The sequence below is a fragment of the Mus caroli genome, chromosome 11, assembly GCF_900094665.2.
Source record: "Mus caroli chromosome 11, CAROLI_EIJ_v1.1, whole genome shotgun sequence".
Lineage (NCBI taxonomy): Eukaryota > Metazoa > Chordata > Mammalia > Rodentia > Muridae > Mus > Mus caroli.
This window is the reverse complement of record NC_034580.1, coordinates 103,264,662-103,280,767: the sequence shown is the minus strand read 5'-3', so window position 1 is coordinate 103,280,767 and position 16,106 is coordinate 103,264,662. Positions and strand designations below refer to the sequence as shown.

The 16,106-nt window shown below is 46.5% G+C and overlaps 1 protein-coding gene and 1 long non-coding RNA gene across 4 annotated transcripts in view; one reads left to right on the top strand and one right to left on the bottom strand.

The window, feature by feature from the left end:
* Pitpnc1 (phosphatidylinositol transfer protein cytoplasmic 1) overlaps positions 1-16,106 on the top strand; it is a 265,034-nt gene that overhangs the window by 110,337 nt on the left and 138,591 nt on the right. The window lies entirely within an intron of this gene.
* LOC115032342 overlaps positions 14,599-16,106 on the bottom strand; it is a 14,446-nt gene continuing 12,938 nt past the window's right edge. For both annotated transcript variants that reach the window (XR_003838014.1, XR_003838012.1), the window contains exon 3: positions 14,599-14,755. This is a non-coding gene — a long non-coding RNA (uncharacterized LOC115032342). The remainder of the gene's footprint in view (positions 14,756-16,106) is intronic.

Below are 16,106 nucleotides of genomic sequence, written 5' to 3'. Positions count from 1 at the left end.
TGCTAAGGTTTTATCAATTTTTTTGTCGATCTTTTCAAAGAACCAACTTTCAGTCTTATTGATTTTTCTATTTTCTAGTTTATTAATTTACACTCTAGTCATTGCCTTTGGCTCCAGGTATAATTCTTTTTGTTGTTGTAAAGTTTTCTTTACAGCATCTTTAGGTAGAGAGTGGGGTGCTTTCAGGTCTTATGTGTGTTTATGTTTGCCTGTTCGTGTGTGTACAGGGATGCGTGCATATGGCTAAGAGCACTTTCTACACACCCATGGCATGCAGTAAGCACTTTACCCACGGAGCCATTTACCCAGCCCTGGAACTCATTTTATTCTTGTCCAGCGGGCCATTTTACATCTTACATGCATCTCTCCTGTCTTTTATTGTATTTTCCAGTGCTGGGGATTAAATCGGCCTTAAAGATGCAGAGTATCCACCTTAGCTTTAGTTTATATTCTCAATCTCTCTGTATCTCTATGTGTCTCTGTCTCTCTGTCTCTCTCCCTCCTCCTATCAGTGTCTGAGGTTATTTCTGGTATTTAAAATGCCACTTAGAATTGCTCATCTATTTGCTTTGAATTAAAAAAAAAAGAAAAGACCAATTAGTATACAACATAGAAGGAAATTATCTTCAAATCTGGTCATTTCTTTCCTTCAGTTCTGTAGCATGAATGCTGTCACAGAGTCAGCGACTGTGGGACTGCATGAAGCTTAAAATACAACATCAGCCCTGATGGCTCTCCATAGCCACGTTCAGTCGTTCAGTTTGAAAGTTTGCCCCCTCCCCCCCAAAAAAAAACCCTCAAAGAGAATAGGGTGGTTATGTGTTGTCCACCAGTGCTGGCCGTGCCTGATCTCCAGGCACAAGCCCAGGGCGCAGACCGCTCCTGAGGCACAATGTTTGCAGGATGATTATAACTCATCACCAGTCTGAGCCTGGGAGTCAAAGCAAAGGAAAGAATTTTAATCGTCTCTCTCATCTTGGCAAGATGGTATTTTGTTTTGTTTTGTTTTTCCCTAACCTCCAATGACTGTAAATTATGTTTTGTTGTTCTTTGTTTAATCTTATCCTGATTATAAAAGTGCTACATGTGCTCTGAGACTATTTAGAAATTTCAAAAGAAAGCGGAAATTCCAGGACCCAGATATAACGATTCTTTAGAAATTTTGCTATCTTATTATTTCTTTGAAATTTTCTAGGCAGTTATTTTATTGTATGTGTATGGGTGTTTTGCTTGCATTATATCTATGCACCATATGCATACCTCCTGCCCTCAGAGGCTTGAAGTTGTTAGATCCCCTGGAACTGGAGTTACAGATGGCTGTGAGCCGCCATGTGGGTGCTGGGAACATGTTCCTTTAGCCACTAACATGTCCCTCCAGCCTTGATGTAATTATTTATTGAGACAAGGGCTCACTGTGTTGCCCAGGTTGGTCTTGAACTTGTGATCCTCCTGTCTGAGCCCCCCTGAGTGTTGTGGTTACAGGTGTGGACCATCATACCTGACTTGATCTTGTATTATTGTTTTTGGATGTGGCTTTTCTCTGAATCCTGTAGTTTTTCTCTAGGTATTCCGCCTCTGGTAGGGTGACAGTTCACTCCATGTTTTCATTTGTTCTAGTTGTGATGCTCGACTTTTGTCATGTTTTGATTATCAAGGTCAAAATGTTTAGTCTTTGGAACTGTCCACTTGTTTGCCATTCTTTAAAAATATTTTATCTATCTGTCTGTCCATTCAACCATCCATCCATCCATCCATCCAGCCAGCCAGCCATGTAATGTGTTCCATGTGGGTATGTCTGATCCCCCCCCCCCCCCCCCCCCCCCCCCCCCCCCCCCCCCACCCCCGGGTTTCCCGTGGGGTTTTTTTTCCCCCCCCCCCCCCCCGCCAACCCCCCACGCACATCAGGCTTCCTGCTTCTCACTCCCCACAGTACTTCTTTTCACTAATCTAGAAGCTTGCATTTTGTCTAGACTAGCTGGTCAGAAAGCCCCTGATATCACCCTGTCTCTACTGCTTCCAGCATTGGTTCTCATGCTTATGTAGAAAGTGCTCTTAGCCACAGAGTCGTCAACCCAGCCAGTCTGGATTTCCTTGTTGGGGACACACCACCATGCTCCTGCCTCATGCCATCATTACCCAGTCAAGGATTTCAGTTTGACTGAAAATCTTTTGTTTGTTTGTTTGTTTGTTTGAGACAGGGTTTCTTTGTGTAGCCCTAGCTGTCCTGGAAGTCACTCTGTAGACCAGGCTGGCCTCGAACTCAAAAAATCCGCCTGCCTCTGCCTCGCAAGTGCTGGGATTACAGGCATGCACTACCACTGTCCAGTCTGACTGAAATTCTTCAAACTAAATCACCTTTATTTGACCAAAACTTATAAATTCTCTAAGTATATATTTCATAAGCTGGAAAGAAATTTTACTCTCCCTTTTAAGCATTTTTTAAAAAATGATAAGATAAATCCAGACGTGTGTGTGTGTGTGGGTGTGTGATGGTACCCTGGGCCCTTTTTATGTTAGTCAAGAGCTTTATCTCTTCAAATTATATATCCAGTCCTGTCACCCACTCCCCACCTCTAGTTTTCCAAGACAGGGTTTCTCTGTGTAGGTCTAAATGTCCTAGAACCTACTCTGTAGACCAGGCTGGCCTTGAACTAAGAGATCCGCTTTCCTCTTCCTCCCAGTGCTGACATTAAAGTTATTTGACATCACCACCTTATCTTATAGTGATTGAAAATTTAATTTAAGAAACATCATCTGCATACTTACTTTATGCAGTATAGAGGGCTAGGCAAAAAATTTTTTTAAAAATATTTTTGCAGTTTTTCAGTCAGTAATTAGGCATTGAGTTATGCTCATATGAAAGAGATGTCTTACATAAATCATTGATAATTGCTTGCTTGTTGTTTCATGTATTCTTTGACAATTTCATATACATGTATAATGTATTTTGGTCACATTAAAACCCATTACTTTTTGGTTTTGAAGACAAGCTCTCATGCCTTCAATCCACAACCCTCCTGGTCACATTAAAACCCATTACTTTTTGGTTTTGAAGACAAGCTCTCATGCCTTCAATCCACAACCCTCCTGCTCTCCAGTCCGGGGGAAGCTGCCGTGTGCCACCCCGCCCTCGCTTACCATTGATAATTTTGAAGACTACTTCAGGATATAGAAAGTGCCGGTAATATATTCAGTTAGAAAAAGCACATTACAAAGTGGTATATATTCAGTGTAATTTCCATTTCATCTTAAAAAAAAAAAAAACCCAAAACCCTGAAACTAGAAAGAATATGTTCTTAAATGTCAATATTGCTTATTTCTGGATCAGCAAAACTTTTTTCCATATTCTAATTTTTCTGTAATGAAAACAAATGAATTTTATGATCAGATGGTGTAGCAGAATGGCAGTGGTATTTTAAGGACAGAGCCCTGCTTTTTAGGTTTCTATGCAATGGGCACTTTCATCCCTATTGCAGGGATCTATTTCGATCTCCCGGGGAAAGAAAGACCAAAGCTGGGCCTTAAAGGGAGAGCAGAATGCGAAGCCCTCTTGGGAGCCTGTTCTCGTTTGCTTTCTGCTACTGTGATGGGTTTATTACGCTAGCAGGTCATCGTCCATTATCAAGGGAAGTCAAGGCAGGAACCTGGAGGCAGAAACTTCCAGGGAGCACTGCTCGACGATTGGGGGGGGGGACCTTTCTTATGCAACCCTGGACCACCTTCCCAGGGTCTCCACAGTGGGCTCAGCCCTTTTAAAATCATTCAGCAACCAGGAAAATCCCCACAGACGTGGTGACGGTCCTGTCCTGTGGATGGAGGCACTACCTCTGCTGAGGTTCCCTCTCTCCAGACCCATCTAGGTTTGTATAAAGTGGACAAGAAGTATGCGGGCCAGGGCCCATGCAGAACGGAGTCAGAAGGAAGGCCGAGAGAGTCCAGAGAGAGCTGTGAGCTCTGAGCAGTGTAGCGTGTTGTGCACTCTGAAGAAGATGGCTACTGGCGTGATGCTGAGTGCCATATTGCGGGCATATCTGGGTTTCTATAGGAAAGTTGGGTAGGAAAGGTGAGTTGGCCAAGCTGAAGGCTTGGGAGGCAGAAGGCAGGGGACCCATGGGGACCATTGTCCCTTTGGATTGTTACTCTGGTTCTGGCCTAGCACTGGGCTACGTTCTGGGTCTGCCATCTCATTCACGCCTTGGTTGTTGGTGTGTCTGGGTCCTGCCCAGCTTCACTCTATGACCTCATCATACCTTCTTTGAAGCCATACTAGTAACCTGGATCTCTTTCCTGCCCCTACAGTAGATGCTCAGCTATGTCGGGTTCACCTCACTGGTCCAGCCTTTCAGTCTCATAGAAGGTTCCATCTTTCCACCTGGGCATGGTACCACCTCCTGTAATCCCAGCTTTGGGGGAGACTGTGTTCCAAGGCTGCCTGGGCAACACTGTAAAAGTCTGTCTCTAAACAAAACCAAAACAAGAAAGAACAAACAAACAAGCCAAAGCTTCCACCTTTTGAATCTGTCCCCGACAATCTCTATTTCCCCATCTTAAAAACTACCCAGCCCAGAGGTGTCGGTGCCCTCACTAAATAAAGACAGGCATCACTAAAGTCCTGTATGGCTCCACATACAGGAGTTCAAAGCCACCTTTGGCTCTCTAACAAGCTAAGGCTAGCCCAGGCCACAAGGAACTCGGATTTAAAGTTAAATAAATAAATAAGTAAAAGTTAAACAGACAAAGCAAGAGGCTCAGCTAGTACTGTGTTTACCATGCACAGTCTGTGACAACCAAAAGAGACTTGTCACAAACAAGGGGAAAGTGACAGCTGACACTTGAGACTCTCTTCTGACATCCACGTTGTGGCACATGCAACATGAACGCACACAGGAGTTTCATGCTCTCGTGCACTCACATGCACATGAACATTGCATAAAATTTGTGAGCAGGTAGATACAGGGCCAGGTGGGAAAGCAGGAACAGGGAATTATCATCCTAATTCAGGTTGCGGTGGAAAAAAACCATTCCCATGATTCCCATGGTGAGCGGACATGGTGAATGCACTTGGTGCTGGTGAGTGATTGACATGGGGCTGGGACCTCAATGGGTAATTATTTGCTACAAAATGGGTAATTTTATGCCACAAAATAAAAAGAGGAACCAAGTTAGAATTTCCAGTGCCATGTAAGTGCCAAACAGGCTGTATACATCTATAACCCGTGTTCCTGTGGGAAGATGAGGGGCTGAGGCAGGAGAGTGCCGTAGAGCTTGTGGGCCAGCTAGTCCAAAAGTTCAGAGTGGGTGGAAAACCAAAGAGACTTGTCACAGACAAGGGGAAAGTAACAGCTGACACTTGAGACTCTCTTCTGACATCCACGTTGTGGCACACGCAACACACAGGAGTTTCACGCACTCGTGCACTCACATGCACATGAACATTGCATAAAAATTTTAAAAATTGTTAAACTTCAATTAAAAATAAAAATGAGGACCAAGGGGCAGGAAGATGGTGGCTCCGTGGCCAAGTGCTTGCCATTTAAGCTCATGAACCCGAGTTAGGCTCCTCAGAGGTCATGCAGGTGCCGGGTGGACATGGTGACCCACTTGTAATTCCAGCCTCAGGAGGTGGACCAAGTTGGCTAGTGAGACTGACTAGTCATGTCTGTGAGCTCTGGGTTTGATTAAAGATCCTGGCTAAGCTAGAAGAGTAACCAAGAGCATTCTTGATATGAACCTTGAGCCTCTACGTAGATGCAGGGACTCACGTACACACCCATACATACCCCTTGCAACATATGCATCACACACACACACACACATACACACACACTCCTTTGCTATTGCCAGAGTGTATAGAAAGGAGTCTGTTACCTTTACCTCATTAACCCTGGCCCCTCCCCCCTTTCCTTCCTTGCACCTCCCCTCCTCCACCCCATTTCCTTTTGATAGGGTCTTAGGTAATGCAGCCTGGCTTTGAACTCTTCGTGTATCCTGCCTTCTTATCCCAAGTTCTGGAATGGCAGGTACAGACCACCACAGTGGTTTATTTGAGGCTGGGGATTAAACCAAGCCTTTGTGCATGGTAAACACAGTACTAGCTGAGCCTCTTGCTTTGTCTGTTTAACATTTACTTATTTATTTATTTAACTTTAAATCCGAGTTCCTTGTGGCCTGGGCGAGCCTTAGCTTGTTAGAGAGCCAAAGGTGGCTTTGAACTCCTCATCTTCCTGCTTCTGCTTTTTGTAAATGCTGAGATCCCAGGGGTGCCCCGCCCTGCCCCACTCTAGATCAGTATCAGCATGCAGAGGGTGAAGGGTACTGGGAACCTTCTGGAAACGTAGCCATACCATGGCTTTCCCAGCTTTTCTTTAGGGATGGGGGGGTCGATGCAGAGCCTCAGTGTGCTGTCCAAACTAGCCCCAAAGTCTCAGCAATCTTCCTGCCTGAGCCTCCCAGCTGCTGGGATTATAGGCAAGAGCTGCCACACCTGACTGCTGAGTTCTTCCATCTTCTTTGTGGCATGCTTGGCCAGAGTGCAGGCACTCCGAGACAGCTTGGCTGCGACTAACATTGACAGCATTGTTCTCATTGAATACCTCCGATGGCTCTTTTTACTGTAACTGGCTTCACGTGTCAGCTGGCTACAAACTGCAAGACTAGGCACTGCTCTCCGATAGTCCATGTTCTCACAGAGTAGTGTGGGCTTTATTTTACAGATTTACTTGTAATTATTCCTGAGTCTCTACGGGGGCATACTGTGTATGCGCATGTATGAGCACAGGTGTCCACAGAATGCACGCCTACAAGGGGGTGTTGGAGCCTTGCTGGGATTACAGGTGGCAAGCACTCCTTACCTACCGCTAAGCCATCTCTTCAGTCTGTTGTATTGTTTTTTGCTTTTTTTTTTAATTGAGCTGATTAAAAATCTAGATTTCCAACTTTTCTAGAGAAACAGGAAATCAAAGTGAGTTCGATCTTCTTTGTGGCATGCTTGGCCAGAGTGCAGACACTCCTGAGACTGCTAGGCTTGCGACTAACACGGACAGCATTGTTCTCATTGAATACCTCTGATGGCTCTTTTGACTGTAACCAGCTTTTGCCCTCTCTGGATCTGAGTTCTTGGTCTTCCTCTCTTTACAAAAAAAATTCTTAGGTTTTATTTATAACGTTTGGGAATGTGTATGTTATGGTTGTTTGGAGGACAGAAGATGGACTGAAACAGTTGGCTCTCCCACCATGCGGATCCTGGAGATGAAGCCTAGGTCATCAAGGTTTTGTGGCAAGGGCCTTTATCCCTGAGCCATCTGGTCAACCCCACCCACAGCACTCCTTTTTCTAGTCCAGGTTCTTCACCTCAGGGCACCATTGGTGACTCCTCTTCTCTCTTGCCGTGTTTGGTTTGGGGAGGGGGCTATTTCTTGAGGACTGTCTCTGCTAAAAGTGGTCAATGGAGACCACGGCATGAAGGAGCTTGTTCCCTGCATCAGAGAAGGGAATTTCTCATCTGGGAAATGTTGTCACCTCACAAGTGTGAAGGCCTGTGCCCTGATACCCAGAAGCCATGTGAAAAGCTATGTGCTTTTACCTGCAACCCCAGCAATGGCAAGATGGGTGACAGAGGCAGCTGGATCCCCAGAGCTCACTAGTCATCTAGCCTGGCCTGCTTACGGGTTCCCAGTCAATGAGAAACAAAAGTGGAGCCATGTGAAAATGTAGATGATATTGTCTTCCCCAAACACCGAGACACTCACATATCCATGGCATGTGTGCACATGTGAGTGTACTCTACATGTGTACATGAACGTACTCTACATGTGAGTGTAGAAGGGAAGAATCGTCCCCATGTGTTCAAATGGCCAAGGACATTATTTTAGCCATTGGCTAACTCTCTGGTAGGCAATGGAACTGTCTTAACCACTCACCACTAAGGGGTACAACCAAGTACCTTCTGTGCCCTCCACTTCAAAGGAGCCTAAAAAATAATGTTGCTTGTGGAACAAGATTCAATCAGCCTGCAGGTGAGTTTCTAAGTCATTGGACTGTATAGTAAGACCAAGAATAGTCTACCCCAGTGGTTCTCAACCTTCCAGTTGCTGTGACGTTTAATATTGTTCCTCATGTTGTAGTGATACCACCCACCCCACCCCACCCCAACCATAACATTATTTTTGTTGTTACTTCATGACTGTAATTTTGCTACTGTTACGAATCACACTTTAATATCTGAAGTCACAATATCTGCTACGTGACCTCCTATAAAAATGTCTTCTGGGGCTGGTGAGATGGCTCAGTGGGTAAGAGCACCCGACTGCTCTTCCGAAGGTCCAGAGTTCAAATCCCAGCAACCACATGGTGGCTCACAACCATCCGTAACGAGATCTGGCGCCCTCTTCTGGAGTGTCTGAAGACAGCCACAGTGTACTCACATATAATAAATAAATAAATAAGTCTTAAAAAAAAATGTCTTCTGACCCCAAAGGAGATGTGACCCACAGGTTGAGGGCCACTGGTCGACTCTCTCAGAGAAAATGCTGGAGGACTAGAACTGTTCAGCGTGAGCTGAGGGGAGAAATAGAACAGACTGTTTGAGTCAAGGGGAGGAACCTTGATGGATGCCTGTCCTGCCTGGTTCTCCCTACAGAATTAACTAAGTCACAGTATTCTACCGTCTTGGGGTATCCTGCCTAGGACAGCAGTGGATGAAGGAAACCATCTGGGTCCTGGTTCTCAGGGGAGAGAGAGACAGAGAGAGAGAGAGAGGGAGAGAGAGAGAGAGAGAGAGAGAGAGAGAGACTTCCATCCTTCCCCCAAAGTGTTCAGTCCTTGGACTCCTGCATCCTCCCCGCTCAAGCGAGTAAGATCTTGAGGATTGGGTATGGTTGTTGACTTGGAGTCAGAGGAAAACAAGGGAACATGGCAGAGTTTGGGAAGCCCAATGATTTGTGCCCTAAATTGCTTGGTGTGGACCAAACAGGTCCTGAATGATGGGGAGACCAGAGTTACCTCTAATGTCAGGAGCCATGGCAGGGTAACGCAAGCAGGAAAGCCCCAAGGTCAAGTTCCACACATCTGAACCCACATTTTGTTCCCATTGTAATGTCCCCAGTTTGCTTCACTGCACCAGTCTGAGTCTCCTGTCTGAAAATTCATTCTAAGAATCGCATCTGCACATCTAGCTGGGCATCCTACCTTGAACAGTTAAAAATCAGATCTGCTTTACTGCTAATTTTAGAAGGAACTGGGCTGACCTTCATTCCGCTGTTGCTAACTGGAGCCCCGTTACCTGGGTGACTGGATTCACAATATGTCAGTATGCAAATCCCATCTGCCCAGGAGGAGAAGGCAAGAAAGGCCTTGCTCCTCCTGGGGCTGCCAGCAGGATCTGGAAACAGTTCTGGAGCGGGCTGGCGGGCGGAGGGTCCTGGAACAGAAGGAAATAGGGAAAGGACAGGAGGTGGCTAAAGCCTTGTCTTCCCTGCCTCCATCACCTTCAGGACTTTGCTCTGGGGCAGAGTGAGGATGGCTGCATCTAAGGGCTTACATTCTTTTTGCATTTCTTTAAAGGTGAAATAGTCACTTCACTGGGCCATAAAACACTTTTTAAGTCATTAGAATGGTCGAGTTAAGACTTTGTTGCGTTTGTAGGTGCATTCATGGGTGCCTGTTTGTGCACATGTGTGGCACCATGGCACACAATGGCATCAGGACAACCCGAAGGGGTCTGTTCCCTCTTTCCAACATGTAGGTCCTGAGGATTGAACTCGGGCTGTCTGGCTTGGCCGCAAGCCCCTCTGTCCTGTCGTGCCCATTTCAGGAGCACCACTTACTGAAGGCTTTGCTTCTGTGGCTCTGCTGGGAATCACATTTCTCACTGGTGGGGGAGCTGAGCGCTAAGGAATAGACAGGTCAATCCATGTGACATCTCCCTCTCTTCTGCTGTCAGGAGAAAGGCTTTTTCTCCCAGGAGGGTCTGTATCCAGCTCGTGTTGGATACAGTGTTTCTGGCTGGTGGTTCAACTCAGTCACCTTCAGATACATTCAACCCTGAAGGCAGGGACACTCCCTTGTTCCCTTTCATGAAATTGCTGTCACATCAGCTGTCATCCCCAGGAATCCCTCCCTGCCACCCACACATTTTTCTGAGTCCAAATGGGATGGACTCATTAATTTTAATTTATACTTCAAACCTCAAGGACACCCAGGAGTGGGCATGCCTTATTTAATACTTGTGCTGGGTTTGTGGGGGAGGGAACTTGGGTGCAGGGAGGAGACCTCTGGCTTTTGGTTTCTAATGTTGGACACCCTCAGTGACTTTCCCTGCCTTCTCCACAGTCTCTTTCTCTTTCTCCTTAGCGCTGTCCTCTTTCACCTCATTAAAAATTTTTTTCCTAGCACTGCTAAAAAACCATCAGCAACAGGCAGGTGTGGAGAAAGTCACTTCCTTTCCCATGATCCTTCTGCCCAGACCTAGAAATGGCCTTCTTTTTGGCTCATAAACATGGAGACAATGACCAAGGGGATCCTGGAGTTTACTACTTAACTAGCTTGGTGACCACAGACAAGTTACCTAACCCTTCCAAGAACCAGTTTCTTCATGAGTCAAACAGTGATATAGATACTACTGTAGCAGAGCTGCTGGGAGGACTCAGCGCATGGGGTCTAAATCCTGGAACTCCTTGCTGGGCAGAGAGCAGCCAGCACAGGATGGAGCAGGCTTTATAAAGCTTCCTTTCCTGCCTTGGCAGGAAGTTCCACTGTTAAGAAAGTGCATTTCCAGGATTGGCTTGGCTTACAGGCTATCTCTCCCCTTCCTTTTCCTTTTTTGGGGGGTCTGGGGGTGTGTGTGGCTCATGTAGCCCCTCCCTGGCCTCAAACTTGCTGTGTGATGGAGGAGAACTCTAATCCTCCTGTTGGGGTTACAGGAATGGACCACCTCTTCCAGTTTATGGGGCTGGGAATGGCAACCAGGGCTTCCTGTGTGACAGGCAGTCTACCAACTGCCACACACGCCCAAACCTGTCCTGCCTCAAGGTCAGTTCTTAATGCCCTTCCCCCAAGGCCATGCTAGGGGTCGTGGGGATGAGATGGGCTGGGGCATGTTTCCCAACCCTGCATACTCAACGTCTGCACAGCTTTGCGCCTGCAATTTCAGCAATCACATTAGTCAGCACAATTCATTTTCAAATCTGTGTAACATAAAAATGCCCCAAGACTGCAAAGTTTCTGGGGGTATTTGTTCAGTGAGCCATATTTGCCCAAGTATAAGGCAGTGATGTGAAGACCCGAGGCTAGCAATTTAGCCACTTGCTGGGCATTCTTGTTTGCGTGCGTGCCTTTGTGTGTGCATGTGGTATGAGAGCGCATGCACGTGTATGTGTACAGATGTGACAGCCAGCAGTCAACATCGAGTGTGTTGCTCTACTGCCCCTCACCCTTGTATTTTGAGACAGGGCTTTTCATCAAATGCAGAAATCACCAACTGGCTGGGAGCTCCCAGAATCCTCTCTTCTGCCTCCTGGCTTTGAGACTGCCGTCATGCTGCTATGGTTTGCTTTTTAGGGCGTGCCGGGGGTCCAAGCTCAAGTCTTTGGTTTACACAGCAAGCATTTTGCTGACTGAACTCTTGCCTTAGCTGACATTCTTGCTTTTACAGATAATTTAAAGCTATCTACATTGCTGGGCAGTGGTCTTACATGACCCTTGTGAAAAGGTCATTTGACCCCTGAAGCAGGGTGGGGGGGTGTCTCAACCCCTAGGTGAGACCCCCTGATCATAGCAGCATGATTCATAACAGAAGATGTAAGCCATACCAAATGCCCATCAGCAGGTGATGGGTAAACAAAACGTGGTGCGCCCATACCGTGGAATAATGACTAACCAGTAATGAAGGGAAGTACTGATTTTTTGGCTACAATATGATTGAAGCTTAAAAGACGGCAACCGAGACGTGAGAGGATAAGTACTGTATGGTTCATTTATAAGAAATATTCCAAATAAGCACTTTCATAGAAATGGAAAGTGGTTACTGTTCCTGGGATGGAGGGCAATGGGGAGCGCCTGTTCAAGAGTCTGGGGTCTCACTGGGATGAGGAAAACAGGGGCACACCTCAGGAGTGAACTAAAGAGCAGGGGATTGTCTTCCTTAGCAAGTAGGAGCAGCTGGGCTGGAGAGAAGGCTTAGAGGTTAAGAACTCTGACTGCCCTTCTAAAGGCCCTGAGTTCAATTCCCAGCAACCACAGGGTGGCTCACAACCGTCTGTAATGGACTCTGATGCCCTCTTCCGGTGTGTCTGAAGAAGACTACTGTGTACTGTATAAAATAAATAATTCTTTAAAAGCCATTTGTTTATTCCTTTAAAAGAAAGTGCGAGTAGCATCTATAACAAGTAGTCCAGGGATTGGAGTCTGTTCCCAGGTGACTTTCTGAAGAACATCGGCTTCCTAAAGTAGAAGAGTGACAGCCCATAAGGAAAGCCAAGGATCGGGAATGTTCTTGGGGGCACAGCAGTAGAGGCTCTGAGTCTGTCCCCAACACTACCAGAAAGAGAGGGAAGCAGGTGGAAGAGGCAGGGAAGGGAGGCAGGGGCGGGGAGAGGAAGAGCATAGCAGAGAGAAAGGAGGAGGGTAGGGGGGAGGGGAAAGGGAAGATTCTAAGGAAGAGATAAAGGAGATTTGCATGAGAAAGTGTGGCTCTGCCACCCCAGCTCTTTGAGTCTGTTAAATGCATGCAATTCATAAATAAATTCTGGTGGCCCCTCTACCTTCTATGCTGTGGTTCTATAGTTTACCACAACCCTGGCTGGGCCATTGAGAGCATACCGACCCACCTACTGAGCTGGGCCATTGAGAGCATACGGACCCACTGAGCTTCCGAAGCTGAAATAGCGGTGCCTTTTCCGGTCAGGCCCACTTCCAGCACACAGGGCTCCCATGGTGATAATTCCCAGGTGCCTCCTTGAGTCGACCTTCTAGAGACTAACTTCTCTGCAATTGCCCTTGGGCCTTTTCAACCTCACCCACCACATGGAGTTTACCTGTGTAGGACTCCAGAGCATTGCAGGGGACCGGAGTGTGAGTCTGCTGGCTTCATTGCAGGGGACCGGAGTGTGAGTCTGTGTATAGCCCTGCCTGTCCTGAAACTCACTTTGTAGACCAGGCTGACCTCAAACTCAGAAATCTGCCTGCCTCTGCCTCCCGAGTGCTGGGATTAAAGGCGTGCACCACCACACTTGGCTTCGTATGGTTCTAATAACAATAAGAGGCTATGTAACAAAACTAAGACTCCAGATCTGACCTAAAGAATCCCATGGCTTCTTCTTGATGGTCATGATTCACAAAAGTGAGACCCGATAAGGGAGTGGGGAAACTGGGCCCTTCTACACTGCCAGGGGTAAAGAATTAAATGAGGGCCCAATGGAAGCAGTTTAGGGTGGGGTCCTCAAAACTTGGGTGTTCTTGGGTGAACAGACAGTGCTCAAAAGGAAACATAAACATATATATGATCAATAAGTACATGGGGGGATGTCAGCTTCCTCAGCTGTCTGGGGGATGCAGATCGAAACTACAGGGAGGGAGCTAGACAGATGGCTTAGCAAATCCAGCATCCTCTTCTATCTCTGAAGGCAGTGCATGAATGTGTGTGTACACGCACACACGCACACAAATAATTTTGTTTTCAAGGAAGAAAAACTACATTGAGATTTTGAGATGCATCACACAGAAGGACTGTTCTTAAGGAAATAACAAATGCTGGGGAGGGAGTAGGGCAAAGGCACTCTTGTTCACTGCTGGTGAGAATGGAAATAAGTCCAGCTACTGTGGAAAGCAGTATGGAGGCTCCTGAGAGAACTGAAGAAAGGGCTTTGATGTGATCGGGCTGAACCACTCCTGAGAGCACACCAGATGGGTTCTAAGTCGGCTTGCCATAGAGGTACGCGCACCAAGGTGCCTGTTGCTGTGCTCCTCTGAATCAGCCCAATTCTAGGAACCAGCCTGACAGGTCCATCAACAGACGAATGAATAAAAGATGTGCAAACACAATGGAATTTTATTCAGCTCTGAACAATAATGAAGTTAGGACATTTGCTGGGGAACAGCTGAATTGAGGATCACCGTGTTACATGAAATAAGCCCGGCCCAGAAAGGCAAATAGCACACGATTCTCTCCTAAGCAGCATCTAGATTTAAGAGAACGTGATGACGGAAGAGAGATACTTAACAGCGGGAAGGAGACAGATGATGGATATGGGAGAATGAATGTTACCAGTGTACATTTCACACATGTGTGAATGCCTCATAACGAAACCTTTGTACAATTCATACATAGGAATAATTTTTTAAAAGATAAGTGTAAATGGCCTGTGGGATAACTCTGCTAGTTAAAGGCACCTTCTACCCAGCCCTCCCAAGGTGATGGAGAGACCTGACTCCCATAAGTTGCCCTCTAAGCAGAGGCTCATGCATGTGCACACTCACTGAATACATAGAATATCTTAAGAACTTAAACTTGGAGCTGGAGAGATGGCTCAGAGGTTATGAGCACTGACTGCTCTTCCAGAGGTCCTGAGTTCAATTCCCAGCAACCACATGATGGCTCACAACCATCTGTAATGGGATCTGATGCCCACTTCTGGTGATGATGATGAAAGTCTTTGGGCTCACAGTTCCACGTGGCACAGTCCATCTTGATAGGAAGGCATGGCATCAGGAGCGGGAGGCAGCTGATCTCCCTGCAGCATCACCGGCGCAGCATCACTGGCTGGAAGCAGAGAGTTCCTCCCATCATTTCTCCTTTTCATGGCATCTGTGACTCCCCAGCCCATGGAATGGTGCCACCCACATTTAGGATATGGTTTCTCACCTAGTTAACACAGTCTAGTCTTTCCCTCATGGGCATGCACTGACAACTGTCTCCTAGACCATTCTTGATCCTGTCAGGCTGATAATCAATATTAACAACCACAGGTCTATGAAGACTCCCATGCCTGGGGAACCAGGTCCCTCCTCCAAAACAGGGCGAAGAAAGCCACTGGAACCTTCCAGCCTCAGCACTTCAGATTGAACTTGTCATCCCCTCTCCCCCAGTCACCGTGAAGTGACTTGAACCACAGTCCACGTGCTCCACCAAGCGATTCTGTAGCCTGCAGATACTCTCAAGATGGCGGCTTGAATCTCTCTTTCACATTAAGAACCACCACTGTTTGACCACACTCACCAAGTGTTTCTCTTTGCATTCCATTTCCCTTCCTGCTCTCCCAAGGTTTCCTAGACATGGAACTGCAAGCCTACATCTGCCCCTAGCTGTTCTTCAGCTCCTATTGACTTCCCTAGTCACCCAGAGAGAGGGTTTCGTAAGTCCTCGGAGGAGCCAGTTGTTTTACAAGCAGCTTCTTTTGTTCTAAAAAGACCCTGTTTAGCCTAATGTGAGGGTCTCTCCCTTGGGAACACTTGAGAGCAGGCTGAGGTACGAAGATGAACACTGACAAAGCAGGCATAAGTAAAGGCGCAGGTCCTGGAAAAGCCCCATCTTGATAAAGACTCCTTCCCGTCTTGGGATTGGCTGTGCGCCTTTCTTCCGTAGCCAATGCAAGCACCTCGTTTGCTTGCTGAAGGTCAAGCCTGCCATCAGGACCTTCATCTACTTGAGTCAGCATCCACTTCGCATTTGCCGAGAACCACTGGAGAAGTCCGATGACATGTCAGGATTCGTTAGCTGGGTTGCTAGTGTTGTCTTCAAGGCAGAATCCCTCAGGAAACTCATCTTTGACCAACACAGATGTAGGGTTGTTTATGAATTTGTCACAAAAGTTTTTTTTTTTTTGGTTATGTTTTGTTTCTTAAAGTTAAATGTCAGTAACCCAGCTCCTTTAAAAAAAAAAAAATCTTCCCACCACCTCTTTTCCCTCCTCACGCAGTGACAAGGCTCTACGTAAACAAGGCGCCTGTGTGGACTGCTTATAAAAGTGCAGAGGAAGAAAAATTGATGGCGAGCTGATAGATGAAACCTGAGCTGAGGGTTGGATTTTCCTTATGGGATCAGATATTGGTTTTTTTGTTTTTTGTTTTTTGTTTTTTTTTGTTTTGTTTTTTTTGTTTTTTTTTTTTTTTTT